The sequence below is a fragment of the Prionailurus bengalensis genome, chromosome X, assembly GCF_016509475.1.
Source record: "Prionailurus bengalensis isolate Pbe53 chromosome X, Fcat_Pben_1.1_paternal_pri, whole genome shotgun sequence".
Lineage (NCBI taxonomy): Eukaryota > Metazoa > Chordata > Mammalia > Carnivora > Felidae > Prionailurus > Prionailurus bengalensis.
In genome coordinates, this window is record NC_057361.1 from 17489362 (window position 1) to 17503317 (window position 13956).

General features: G+C 36.7%; 1 pseudogene; it reads right to left on the reverse strand.

Moving 5' to 3' along the window:
* Window positions 1-6037: 6037 nt before the first annotated feature.
* On the reverse strand, window positions 6038-10179 carry LOC122477754 (annotated as a pseudogene).
* Window positions 10180-13956: the final 3777 nt, after the last annotated feature.

Genomic DNA, 13956 nt, shown 5'->3' on the forward strand with positions numbered 1-13956 from the left:
GCCAAGGTGAACAGAAAACAGGGAGTATATATAAAAATGGAGAAGATGGAAGCATTTTATAATTTATCAATATATGAAGGCTTAATATTAGTTTTTATTTAAAAATAAGTACTAGAGGGATGAATGCATGCTGGGAATATGTGGTTGACTGAGGCAACAAAGAGATGGATACCTGGGCTATAATAATGAATCAACGATTTTGGTTGTGAGTCAAAGTATGTCACATCTAACATCATGTGTGAGTAGAAAAACAACTTTTGTGGGCACCTGGGTGACTCAGTCATTAAGCATGATTTCAGCTCAGGTTATGATCTCACGGTTCATGACTTTGAGTACGACACTGAGTGAACTCGAGCCCCGCTTTGGGTGAGCCCAAGCCCCGCATCAGGTGACCATGAGCCATGCTTGGGGTAAACTCAAGCCCTGCTTTGGGTGAGCATGAGCCCTCCTTTGAGGGAGCTCAAGCCCCAGTTTGGGTGAACTGAGCCCCACTTGAGGTAAAAGCACAAGCCCCGGTTCAGGTAAGCCCCGCTTCTCTCTCTCTGTCTCTCTGTCTCTCTCTCTCTCTCTGTCTCTCTGCCCTTCCTGGGATTCCCTCTCTCTCTCTCTCTGCCTCTCACTCACTTATGCCTTCTCTCTCTCTCTCTCTCTCTCTCAAAAGAAAAAAAAGAAAAGAAAAACAACTCTTGTGTTTCACTCTTGTCTTGCATTGAACTCATTTAATATGTCTACCAAGTACTATGAAGGCATATTTATGTATTTTCCACCAAATAAATGCAAATAATTATAAATTCCAAAGGCTTGTGGGGGGTATTTTTTCAGTCAACAAATGTATGCATTTACTATAATTCATAGAGAAAGCACCTCTTGGTTTTCCTTGTACTTATCTGACAAGTGTTCGAATTCCTTTACAAGTGCATTCCTTCTCTTCCCTCCCCTTTAAATTTTGCTGCTCCCACAAATCCACACTCGATCCTATTCTCCCTTCACTATGGATAATCTTTTTGGGAGGTCCCACCTTCAGCTATGGTCACCAATAACAATGACTAATGATTAATGTCTATGTCACCAGCTCAAATACCTCTCCTGTGTTTCAAACCCACAAATCCAACAGCCTCTAGACATCCCATCCAAATGTACCAGAAGAACTTCAAACTCACAGTCTAACTGATCTCATCACTTTCACAATCAAACATGCTATAACTTCAGCTTCAAGCCTTCTCTGTTTCTTGCCCTGATTATAAAGACATCTAAACTACTCTCTCCACTTCCACTCTTGCCAACTTTCAAGTATTCAATTCAACATTTAGGAATTAGGAGGGAAGCAGTTCTTTGTTTTAAAATTCTTCATTGTCTCTCTATTATCTTCAAGATAGTTATTCTAATTCTGCCTAGATATCCAGTCTTGTTTCTTACTTCAGTTTCTTACTGAACCACTTGCAGTTCCTTGGACACAGGTTTGTTGAACCCTTTAGGTTATAGGAAACATACTTAATTTAGTTATCTAAGGTAGTCAGAATTTATTGCAAAACTTTATAAGTTAATTTAGGAGAAAAAAATCTCACACAAAACCAAGCATAGCTGCCACTCAGGACCCAAAGCATCAAGCCATTTGGCCAACACTTAAGCAGGATTTCTATAGAACTTGGAATGAAAATAATCTATATTTTCTTCTAGAAACTTTGTTTTACCTTTCAGATTCAGACCTACAATGAACGTGGAATTGATTTTTAGTTTTGGTCTGAAATAGGGGCAGAGTTTCTTGGATATACGGTTATTTGGATATATGGATATCTAGTTGATTCGGCACCATTTACTGACAAGATGGTCCTTTCACCAGTGTTCTGAATGGCCATCTATGTTTTATATTAAGTATTCATATACATGAGTCAATTCTAGATTCTCTATTCTGTTCAAATAGTCTATATTCTGGCACTAATACCAAGCTTAATTAAGGTAGCTTTAAAATAATGCTTGATATTTTATGAAGCAAGTCCTCTAAATTTATTATTCTACAAATTGTCTTGGCTATTTCTGGCTTTTGAATATTCATGTAATATGTCAGTTTCAACATAAAAAAAATATTGCAGGGCACCTGGGTGGCCCAGTCAGTTAAGAGTCCAACTCTTGGTTTTGGCTCATGAGCTCACAGTTTCATGAGTTCAAGCGCCATGTTGGGCTCTGCACTGACAGGGCAGACCCTGCCTGGGGTTCTCTCTCTCTGCCCCACCTATTTGTGCTCTGTCTCTTTCAAAATAAATAATAAATTAACTTAAAAAATATTCCAAGATGTTCATTGGAATTAAATAGAATTTTATGTCAATTTATCAATTTTGAGATCAGTAACATTTTTGTGTTTTCTTCCAATCTATGAATGGTGTTATATTCAACTTGTTTATATATTTTTTAATTTATTTATTGAGAGAACTTTTCAAAATTTTGAAGTTTTCTGTGAACTGGTCTTGAACTTCATTAGACTTATGCCTATCTATTTAATTCATCTTACGTGACTATAAATTATATCATTTCCATTTTCATTTTAATTATTTATCAAATAATTAAATACAGTTCATTTTTATATGTGGACTTGTATTCAGAATCTCTACTAAATTTATAAATTATAATAATGTGTTCATTTAATTTTCAAATTTATTAATATAAAGTCACTTTTAATGTTTCTAGGGTTTTTGTTGATAACCTCTTTTTCACCCCTACCTATTGGGAATTTTTTTTTGCCTTCTATTGTTTTACAGAATCCTGCAAGAGAGAGTATCAATTTTATTAATCTTTTCACAGAAATAAATTTGGTCTTGTTAACAAGAGTTTTTAGCAAACTCATGTTTGTTTTCTATTTTACTAATTTTTGTTCTGGCCAGCATTAATTATTTTCTTCTGTTTTCTTTGTGTTTACTTTTCTGTTATTTTTCTGATTGCTTGAAATGGATGTTAGATTACTGATTATAAGACTCTTTTCTTCTAAACATATGCCATTAAGGTAATAAACTTTATTTTAAGCCTGGCTTTAGCTGCATCTCACAAATACTGATATGCAATATTTTTATTATCATTCAGTGAAAATATTTCCTAATGTCCATTTTGAGTTCTTCTTTAACGTAGTGTATAAATTATTGAGAAATACATTGATAAATTTCTGAATGTATTAGTATTGTCCAATAATGTTTTTCATTAACTTCTATCTTAATTTTACAACAATAAGACAATATAATCTATGATTTCAATCCTTTAAAATTTACTGAGAGTGGCTTTATGAACTAGTATTGGCCAACACTGGCAAATATTCCATGAATGTGTCCCTGAAAACACATTATTTACTCTATTTTATTTACTCTATAGTTTGGGGGTACACTGCTCAATATACAAAAATTAGGTCTAGTATATTAAGAATGTTATTTAAAACTTCTATGTCACTGCTGGCTTTTTTAACAGCTTTAGTGGTGTCTAATTAACATACAAAAATTACATATATGTAAAATATACAAATAGATAAGTTTTTATATTCATATACATATGAAAAACCATTATCACAACAAAAATAATTAATACATCCATCTGTATTAGTTTCCTGTGGCTGCCATAATAAATTACCACAAACTCAGGGGCTTAAAAAAACATGACAGTTCTCTCAGAGTTCTGGAAGCCTTAAATCCAAAATCAAGACATCAGAAGGGCCACACCCCTTCCAAAGAGTTTAGGAAAGAAGGCTTCCATGCCTCTTGGAGTTTGTGATGTTTCCTGGTGTTTCTAGTCTTGTGGAAGCATAGTTACAATCTATGCCTCCATCTTTACGTGGCCTTCTACCTGTATGTATCCAATCACCCTCTCCTTGCACTTTTAAGGATACCAGTCATTGGATTTAGGGTCCACTCTAAATCTAGGATGACCTCTTCTCAGATTCTTAATTGCATCTATAAAAAACCTATTTCCAAATAAGATCACATTCATAAGTACTAAGGGTTAGGACTTCTATATATCTTTGTAAGGGACACAATTCAACCAACTACACCATCATACCGACCCGAAAGTTTCCCTATAGCTCTTTGTAATCCCTCCCTGTTGCCCCTCCCTGCCCTATCCCTAGCTATTAGTGATCTTTTTTCTATCATTACATACTATACTAAATTTCCTAGGATTTTACATAAATGGAATCATAAAATATACACCCTCTTTTGTTCTGTATTCTTTAGCTCAGCATAATTATTTTTATATTTATTCACAGTGCAAGATATATCAATAATCAATTCCTTTTCATTGCTAAGTAGTATTCTGCTGCATGGATATACTACAGTGTATTCATTCATCTGTTGACAGACATTTGAGTTCTTCCTAGTTTGGGGAATTACAAATAAACATCTATAAACATTTATTCAAAAGCCTCTGGATGGACATATGCTTTCACTTCTCTTGAGTAAATACTGAGGGGTGGAATGACTGGAAGATACAGTAAGTACATGTTTAATTTTTTTTATAATTTTTTTTAATGTTCATTTATTTTTGAGACAGAGAGAGACAGAGCATGAACAGGGGAGGGTCAGAGAGAGAGGGAGACACAGAATCTGAAACAGGCTCCAGGCTCTGAGCTGTCAGCACAGAGTCCAATGTGGGGCTCGAACTCACGGACCGTGAGATCATGACCTGAGCCGAAGTCAGACGCTTAACCGACTGAGCCACCCAGGCGTCCCTAATTTTTTTTAAAACAATGCCTATTTTCCAAATGGTGTTACCATTTTTTCAATCATACTAGCAACGTATTACAGTTCCAATTTAATTACATCCTAGTCAACACTTGGTATGGTCAGTCTTTTTACTCTTAGTTATGAGAATGAATAGATATATAGTGGTATCTCACTATAGTTTTAATTAGCATTTACCCAATCAATTCTGATGTTAACCATCTTCTCATGCACTGATTTGCCATTGGTATGCTTTCTTTGGTGAAGAATCTCTTCAAATTTGTTCATTTTTTAATTGGGTTGTTTGCTTTTCATTTTAAGTTTTAAGAGTCCTTTATACATTTTACATATAAATCCTTTCTCAGATATATGGTTTGTTAACATTTTGTGTAAATTTTATCCCAGTCAAGGGGTTATCTTTTCATTTCCCTTACAGTGTCTTTCAAAAAAGAAATGTTTTTATTTTTTATTAAGTCCATTTTATCAATTTGCTGCTTTATGTGTCATGCATTTGGTATTATATACAGGAAACCTTTATCTAACATAAGATCACAAAGTTTTTCCTTTATGTGCTCTTTAAAAAAAATGACTACAGGAGCCTAAGTGGCTCAGTTGGTTAAGCGTCCAACTCTTGATTTCAGCTCAGGCCATGATCTCATGATTCGTGAGATCGAGCCACACACTGGGATCTGCCCTGACAGTGCAGAGCCTTTCTCCCCCTCTCTCTCTGCCCCCTCCCACTCGCACTCACACTCTCCCTCTCAAAATAAATAAACATTAAAAAATGACTTTTTAGAGCAGTTTTAGGTTCACAGCAAAATTGAGAAGAAAACACAGAAATTTCCCATACAGAATTTCTCCCCTTATCTGTAGTTTTACTTTCTGAGGTTTAAATTACCCACAGTCAACCACAGTCCAGAAGCAGGTAATCCTCATTCTGACATATCGTCAGATCAATAGTAGCCTAAAGCTATGTCACAATGCCCAAGTCATTCACCTCACTTCATCTCATCATGTAGGCATTTTATCATCTCACATCATCACAAGAAGGAGAGTGACTACAGTAAAATAAGATATTTTGAGATAAAGAGAAAGAGAGAGAGAGAGAGAGACCATGCTCATATAAATTTTATTACCATACAGGCATACTTCAGAGATACTGAAGGATCGTTCCAGACCACCAAAATAAAGCGAGTATCATAATAAAGTGAGTCAAATGAATTTTTGGTTTCCCAGTGCATATAAAAGTTATGTTAACACTATAATCTACTACGTGTAAAATTGTGTTATATGTAAAAAACAATGCACATACCTTAACTAAAAAATAGTTTATTGCCAAAAAAATGTTAGCCATCATCTGAGCTTTCAATGAGTCACAATTTTTTTGCTGGTGGAGGCTCTTGCCCAGATGCTGATGGTTGCTGACTGATTGGAGTGATGGTTGCTAAAGGTTAGTGTCGCTACAGCAATTTCTTAAGATAAAACTACAGTGAAGTTTCCCACATCAATTGACACTTCTTTTCACATATAATTTCACTGTAGCATGCAATGTTTGGTGGCATTTTGCCCACAGTAGAACTTCTTTCAAAATTAGAGTCAATCCTCTCAAACCTTGCCACTGCTTTACCAACTAAGTTTATATAATATTCTAAATCCTTGGTTGTCAGTTCGACAATCTTCACAGTGTCTTTGCCAGGAGTAGATTATATCTCAAGAAACCACTTTCTCTGCTCATCCATAAGAAGCAACTAATCATCTATTAAAGTTTTATCATGAGATTGCAACAATTCGGTCACATCTTCAGGCTCCACTACTAATTTTAGTTCTCTTGCTGTTTCTACCACATCTGCAGTTACTCCTCCACTTAAGTCTTGAACCCCTTAAAGTCATCCATGAGGTTTGGAATCACTTTCTTTAAAACTCCTGTTCATGTTGATATTTTGACCTCTTCTCATGAATCACGAATGTACTTAATGACATCTAGAATGTGAATCCTTCCCAGAAGGTTTTTAACTTACTTTGCCCAGATCCATCAGAGGAATCACTATCTATGGCAGTTATAGGCTTAAGAAATATATTTCTTAAATAAGACTTGAAAGTAAAAATTCCTCCTTGATCCATGAGCTTCAGGATGGATGTTGTGTTAGCAGGCTGAAAACAACATTAATCTCATGGTACATCTCCATAAGAGTTTTTGGGTGACCAGGTGCATTGTCAATGAGCACTAATATTTGGAAAGAAATTTGTTTTTCTGAGCAGTAGGTCTCAACAGTGAGCTTAAAACATTCAATAAACTATGTTGTAAACAGATGTGCTGTCATCCAGGCTTTGTTGTTCCATTTATACAGCACAGTCAGAGAGGATTTACAATAATTCATAAGGGTTCTAGGATTTTCAGGATGGTAAATGAGCATTGACTTCAATTTAAAGTCACCAGATACATTAGCTCTTAACATGAGAGTCAGCCTGTCCTTTTGAAATTTTGAAGCCAGAAACCGAATTCTCTCTAGCTAAGAAAGTCCTAGATGACATCTTCTTCCAATAGAAGGCTGTCTCATCTACACTGAAAATCTGTTGTTTAGTGTAGTCACTTTCATTGATTATCTAAGCCAGATGTTACGGGTAACTTACTGCAGCTTCTACATCAGCACTTGCTGCTCCATCTTGCACTTTAATATTACAGAGATGGCTTCTTTCCTTAAATCTCAGGAACCAACCTTTGCTAGCTTCAAACTTCATCACGTCTCTCAGCCTTCACAGAATTGAAGAGAGTTAGGGTCTTGCTCTGGATTAGGCTTAAGGGAATGTTGTGGCTGGTCTAACCTTCTTTCCAGACCACTAAAACTTTCTCCATATCAGCCATAAGAACTTTTTGCTTATCATTTGTGTATTCACTGGAGTAGGATTTTTAATTTCCTTTAAGAAGTTTTCCCTGTATTCAAAATTTGTCTAACAGTTTGGCACAAGAGGCTTAGCTTTTGGCCTGTCTTGGCTTTCAACATGCCCTCCTCACTAAGCTTAATCATTTCCAGCTTTTGATTTAAATGAAGGATGCACAATCTCTCCTTTCACTTGAACACTTAGAGGCCACTGCAGGGTTATTAACTGGACTGATTTCAATAATGTTGGTCTCAGGGAATTGGGAAGCCCATGAAGAAGGAGACAGACAGGGGAGTGGTTGGTCAGGGGAGCAGTCAGAACACATACAACATTTATCAATTAAGTTCACCATCTTCCGTTTTTAAAAAAAAAGCATTTAAGTTCACCATCTTGTATATGAGCACAGTTGGAGTAGCCCCCAAACAATTCAATAGTAAGTAACATCAAAGATTACTGATCACTGATCACGACAAATGTAACACTAATGAAAAGTTTGAAATATTGCAAGAATGACCAAAATGTTACATACAGACATTAAGTGAGCAAATGTTGTTTGAAAAATGGTGCTGATAGACTTGTTTGACACAGGGTTGCCACAAACCTTCAATGTGTAAAACAAAACAAAACAAAACAAAATCTGTGAAGCACAATAAAACTAGGTATGCCTGCATAAGATAATACTATTGTATCAAGGATAAATGTCCCCAATTGAATAATTGTTGCTAAGTAAAAGAATATCTTATTCCTGGGAGACACATGCTACAGTATTCAGGGAGTTAAGATAGCACGTCTATAATTTCCTTGCAAATGATTCAGCAAGTATAACAGTTAAAATACAGATCAATTTATTCTTGCAATCTTTCTGTAGCTTTGAAATTTTTCAACATAAAAAATTAAAAATGATAAAGTAAATAAAGGGGCTAATATAGAGAAACTCTTGCACTTGTACATCAGGAGATATGTATATGTTCACAGCAGCAAATGTGCTCTCATACTACCAAAAACTTAATCCAAATGTCCTTCAATAGCAAAATGAATAAACAAAATATGGTACATATATAAAGTGGAATACTACAGAGCAGTAAAAATGAATCAGCTACAGTTACACATCACAACATAGATGAATTTCCAAAGCATAATAGAGAATGAAGGAAGTACAAAAGACATCATGCAGTATGATTCCAGTTATTTACAGTTCAAAAGCAGACAAAACTAAACATAACTATCAGGTAAAACGTAAGAAAAGCAAGGGTAAAAAGGTCATTAGTATAATATATAACCTACCATCTGAAAAAATTTAGTAGCTTTATTTAAAATGAATATCTTGCTGCCCTTTACCAGTTTTGCTCTTCCTGTTAACTTATTATAGGACTGTGCACAGGAAGCTTTATAAATTATGGTCTCAGAGGAGTTAAGATGGCAGAGAAGTAGGGGGACCTGGGCTTTCTTGTCCCCCCCCACACACACAGCTGGATTGAGGTCAGATCACCCAGGACATTGATCATTGGACTGGCAGAAGGGTCTCCATGGTTGGGGTATACAGAATGGCAGGTATGAGGTGCATGGGAGTGAACTGGGGGAGAGAAAAATGGTGGTGCTATGGAGGAGAAGGAACCCTTTCTGTGGAGTGAGAAAAGAGAAAGCACTGGGGGGACTGAAAGAGTGCAGAATTGGGTTCACAAAAGAGGAAAACCTCTCTGGACCACAGACTAGGGAGTGGGAGGTACTGAGTGTCACAGGTTTTTTTTGCAAACAGCGTGTGGAGCTCAAACTCTGAGGTTCTGCAAGTGTGTGACTTTCTTCGGAGCTGTGACCTGCACTCCTGGGATGAAGGAGGAAGCTGGCCCTGGCATGCAAGCGTGGTGTAGAGCTCTCAGGTGCACTGGAAGAGAACATTCCCCTTCCTGGAATACTTTTGGGAGAGGGTTTATTGCCTCCCCAAGGACAAAAGACCCTGTAGGAACCACTGAAAGGCCTTTCATTGGCAGGGGACAGAGGTACACACAGAGCACATATAATTTTGTTGCTTTTAGCAGTGTTGCACCAGAAATTCCACACACTGCACAAGTGTAGGACTGTTTTTCTGGGACAGAGGTCATCAGACATAGCATGGAGAGGCTCTACTCCAGAGGAGGGGGGCAGGTCCCTGTAGTGCCAGGTCCTTTAAGATTTTGAGTTTTGAAAACCAGTGAGCACCAAAGAAAAAATGCAGGAGAGCTGTGGTGCAGGGCCACCTGACTGTCCTCCCTATTTTGTGAGGGTTGCCTGAACAGCAGGGGGTGAGATCCCCTGTCTGGAGTTGAGAGACTGGGGTGGCACCATTTTCCCCCCAACATCAACAGGGTGGGACTTCTGAGAGCAACACAGCAGCCCCTAGTGGAGGCAGGACCCACTTACACCAAACCTTGCCCCTATATGCCTGGCAACTACATATTTACTGGGGCAGCTGACTCAGCCAGTGCAACAGGCGTCTTCTCCAGAAGACCAGCACTGGCAGCACTGCACCAAGTACACTGAAAAATTAAATGCCTCAAAATGACACCTGCAGTTCTGCTGGAAATAGGACCAGGCTTACTTTTTTTTCTTTCTTATTCTTTTATTCTTTTAGAATCAGGCTTATAGTTTTTTGTTTGTTTGATAATTTGTTTCATTACCTGTTCTCTTATTTTTTGGATCAGTCTTCTTTTTTTTCTTTTTGTTTTTCTTTAGAATAAGGCTTATAGTTTTTTGATTATCTGTTTTTTCATTTTTTTTTTCATTTTTTCTCTTTTGGTGGGGGATCAAGCTTTTTTTCTTCTTTATTCCAGGCTTATTTTAACAAACAAATCAAAGCATACCAGATTAAAGGCCCAAACACTCCATACAGCAAGCAAGGAGAAGCTCTGTAGAGGAATGACCAGCGGGAGATAGCAGACAAAACGCAACAGTAGAGTGCACAGAGCATACACCAGAAACACTTCCTGGAATGCCAGGCACTGGACAGTGTATGACCCCTTTCTAATATAGCATTACTCTCAGGTGCAAGAAACATAACAAGCTTTCAAAACATGCAAAGGACAGAAACTTAGCCAAAATGACAAGATAGAGGAATTCTTCCCAAAAGAAAGGTCAAGAAGAAATCACAGCCAGGGACTGGCTCAAACAGATATAAGCAATATATCTGAATAAGAATTTAGAACAACAGTCATAAGAGTACTAGCTGGGCTTGAAAAAGCATGAAGACACCAAGATTAACCTTTGTTGCAGATATCAAAGACCTAAAAACTAGTCGGGATGAAATTTAAAAATGCTGTAACTGAGACACAAAACTGACTGGATATACTCACAAAGAGGATTGAAGAAGCAGAGGAGAGAATAGGTGACACAGAAGATAAAATAATGGAAAATAATAAAGCTGGAAAGAAGAGGGAAAGAAAACTATAAGATCACAAAGGGGAACAGCAAATAAAGCCTAAATCCAGCACTAGAAGGGAAAAAAATAAAGATTACAACAGAAATAAATAATATAGAAAGAAAAAAAAAACAGTAGAACAGATCAATGAAACCAAGAGCTGGCTCTTTGTAAGAATAAAGAAAAATGATCAACCCCTAACCAGATTTATCAAAAAGAAAAGAGAGAGGACCCAAATATATAAAATCATGACTGAAAGAGGAGAGATCACAACCAACACCACAAAAATACAATTATAAGAGAATACTATGCAAAGTTATATGCCAACAAACTGGGCAATCTGGAAGAAACAGACACATTCCTATAAATTAACAAACTACCAAAACAGAAACAGGAAGAAATAGAAAATTTGAACAGACCCATAACCAGCAAAGAAATTGAAACAGTAATAAAAAATTTCCCCCCAAAACAAGAGTAATAGGCCAGATGGCTTCCCAGGAGAATTCAACCAGACATTTAAAAAAGAGTTAATACCTATTGTTCTCAAACTGTTCTAAAAAATAGAAATAGAAAGCAAACTTCCAAAATCATTCTACAAAGCCAGCATTACCTTGATTCCAAAACCAGACACATACCCCACTAAAAAGAATTACAGAGCAATATCCCTGATGAATATGGATGCAAAACTTCTCAACAAGATATTAGCCTATCTAATTCAACAGTACATCAAAAGGATTATTCACCATGATCAAGTGGGATTTATTCCTGGGCTGCAGGGCTGGTTCAATATTTGCAAATCAATCAACATGATACACCATGTTAATAAAAGAAAGGATAAGAGTCATATGATCCTGTCCATAGATGCAGAAAAAGCATTTGACAAAATACAGCATCCATTCCTGACAAAAATCCTCAACAAAGTAGGGATAGAGGGAACATATCTCAACATCATAAAGGCCATATACAAAAGACCCACAGCTAATATCATTCTCAATGGGGAAAAACTGAGAACAGTTCTTCTGGGGTCAGGAACAAGGCAAGGATGCCCACTCTCACCATTACTATTTAACACAATAATTGTTTAGCCTCAGCAATCAAACAACAAAAGGAAATAGAGGACATACAAATTAGCAAGGAAGAAGTGAAACTTTCACTATTTGCAGATGACATGATACTTTATGTAGAAAACCCAAAGGACTCCACCAAAAAAATAGGTAGAACACATGAATTCAGCAAAGTTGCAGGAAATAAAATCAATGTGCAGAAATCTGTTGCATGTCTAAACCAATAACGAAGCAGCAGAAAAGGAAATCAAGGAATTGATCCCATTTAAAATTGCACTAAAAACAGTAGGATACCTAGAAATAAGCCTAACTAAAGAGGTAAAAGATCTTTACTCTGAAAACTATAGAAGACTTATGAAAGAAAATGAAGGGGACACAAAGAAATAGAAAAGAATCCCATCTCATGGATTAGAGGAACAAACATTGTTAAAATGTCTATATTACCAAAAGCAATCTACACATTTAATGCAATCCCTATCAAAATACCACCAGCATTCTTAATCTCTATCAAAATAACAGCGGTATTCTTGACAGAGCTAGAACAAACAATTCTAAAATTTGTATGCAACCAGAAAAGACCCCAAATAGCCAGAGTAATGTTGAAAAAGAAAACCAAAGTTGGAGGCATCACAATTCCGGATTTTAAGCTGTATTACAAAATTGTAATCATCAAGATAGTATAGTAATGGAACAAAAACAGACACATAGATCAGTGGAACAGAATAGAAAACCCAGAAATGGAGTCACAAATGTAAGGCCAACTAATCTTTGACAAAGCAGTAAAGAATATCCAATGAAATAATACAGGTTCTTTAGCAAATGGTGTTGGGAAAACTGGACAGTGACATGTAGAAAAATGAACCTGGACCGCCTTCTTACACCATACACAAAAATAAACTCAAAATGGATGTAAGACTTAAATGTGAGACAGGAAGCCATCAAAATCCTAGAGGAGAACACACACGCAGCAACCTCCTTTACCTCAGCCACAGCAACTTCTTACTAGACATATCTCAGGAGGCAAGGGAAACAAAAGCAAAAATGAACTACTGGGACCTCATTGTGATTAAAAAGCTTCTGCACAGTGAAGGAAACAATCAACAAAACTAAAAGACAACTGACATAATGGGAGAAGATATTTGCAAATGACATATCTGATAAAGGGTTAGTATCCAAAATCTATAAAGAACTTATCAAAATCAACACCCTAAAGACAAATAATCCAGTGAAAAATTGGGGAGAGGACATGAATAGACACTTTCCTAAAGAATACATCCAGATGGCTGACACATGAAAAGATGCTCTCCATAGCTCATCATCAGGGAAATACAAATCAAAATCACAATTAGATACTAGCTCACACCTGTCAGAATGGCTAAAATTAACAACACAAGAAACAACAGGTGTTGGCAAGGATGAAGAGAAACGAGAACCCTCTTGCACTGCTAGTGGGAATGCAAACCGGTGAAGCCAGTCTAGAGAACAGTATGGAGGTTCCTTAAACAACTAAAAATAGAACTACCCTACAATCTAGAAATGGCACGATTAGGTATCTGCCCAAAGGATACAAAAATACAGAATCGAAGGGGTATATGCACCCCATTGTTTATGGCATCAATGTCAATAATATCCAAAGTAGGGAGAGAGCCCAAATGTCCATTGACTGATGAATGGATAAAGAAGATGTGGCATACATATACATCAAATATCACTCAGCCACCAAAAAGAATGAAATCTTGCATTTGCAATGACATGGATGGAGCTGGAATGTATTATGCTAAGTGAAATAAGTCAATCAGAGAAAGAAAAATACCATATGATTTCACTCATTTGTGGAATTTAACAAGAAAAACAGATGACGTTATGGGAACGGTAGGGGAAGAGAAGAGGGGTAATCAAACCACAAGAAACTCTTAATGATATAAAACAA